Here is a 1,210-nt window from a genome sequence, read left to right as displayed (position 1 = left end):
TTATTTATTTATTTATTTATTTATTTATTTATTTAATTTATTTATTTAAAGCGAGAGTTTAAAAAATGCCTGAGCAATGGAAGTCCCAATCGAATAAGTACAGATTCTCTTTGAGTGATGGCTTTGAGAGGCAACATTCACTTGAATGGTAGATGTAGGTGTTTTGCAATTTTAAAAATTTGTCCTTTTGTTGCCTCTCGCATAGACTCTAGTATTCTTCAGTTTTGGTCCCCTTTGCTTTCTTCTGGATTGCCTGATTAAAGCTGTGGCAAGTAGGGACCCCAGCTTACAGCCAGGGAAGCCCTTCTGAAACCAATGGCAGCACATCCAGTATCCCGGCCCATAGGGCAATGTCTGGCAATAGGGCTTGGGCTGCCACCAGCCCAAGGACACATCCTCTTTCATGTATTTTTCTTGTACTGCTTGCAAGGGTCCTCTCTATATTGTGGATCTCGCACGCAGCCAGAATCTGCAGGCCTGATGTTGCAGTATTCAATGATAAACTTGAAACAACAGCAGATATCTTTAAGAGCCATGAAGCTCTTGGTGGGAAGTAACCTGAAGATTTTCACCATGAGGTGGCGGGGCATAAAAGTCATGCCCTGCTGAGGCTCCAAAAGCTTCTAGACTTTTAACCTGGTCTCCAGAAAGTCATGAGACTCCTGCTTCTTGATTGGATACCTTAAGCACTGGTAATGTACTTTCCACAGGAGAGGCTAGCAGGACAAATACTTTAGCTGAAATGCCTTTTTCCTCAGTGGCACTGTCACACTCAGCAGCATCCTGAAGCTGGCTGGCCTCAAATGACTCCTTGTGTTTTCACTCAACTGGGAAGAGTCTGATGGGTGCTGATCAGATGGCAACAAAACAAAACAAAACAAAACAAAACAAAACAAAACAAAACAAAATAAAACAAAAAAACAACCAAACCAAAAACAAAAACAAAAACAAAAAGCCAACATCCCTGGACGTGGGTATTCACAGGACTCTAAATTAGAAGGCTGGTCTTGCTTTACCTTGGGCACAGTGATAATAAAGCCCAAGAGTCCTTTCTTCTCTGATCAGGATTTTGGCTAGTGAATGGCACAAACTCTCTACTTGTACAATCAACAGCATCTGTGGGCAATTCAATGACTTGAGGACAAGTGCAAGGAGGAAAAGGTGACCCAGGAAGTTCCTCTGTCATTTCCACATCATATCTGTTGCTATT

The 1,210-nt window shown here is 41.9% G+C and overlaps 1 pseudogene; it reads right to left on the bottom strand.

The window, feature by feature from the left end:
* Positions 1-208: 208 nt before the first annotated feature.
* LOC112923742 (F-box only protein 34-like) overlaps positions 209-1,210 on the bottom strand; it is a 2,230-nt pseudogene continuing 1,228 nt past the window's right edge.

This window comes from Vulpes vulpes, chromosome 6 (assembly GCF_048418805.1).
Source record: "Vulpes vulpes isolate BD-2025 chromosome 6, VulVul3, whole genome shotgun sequence".
NCBI classification, from domain to species: domain Eukaryota; kingdom Metazoa; phylum Chordata; class Mammalia; order Carnivora; family Canidae; genus Vulpes; species Vulpes vulpes.
Note: the sequence above shows the minus strand (reverse complement) of the source record. Positions and strands in the feature narration are given on the sequence as shown.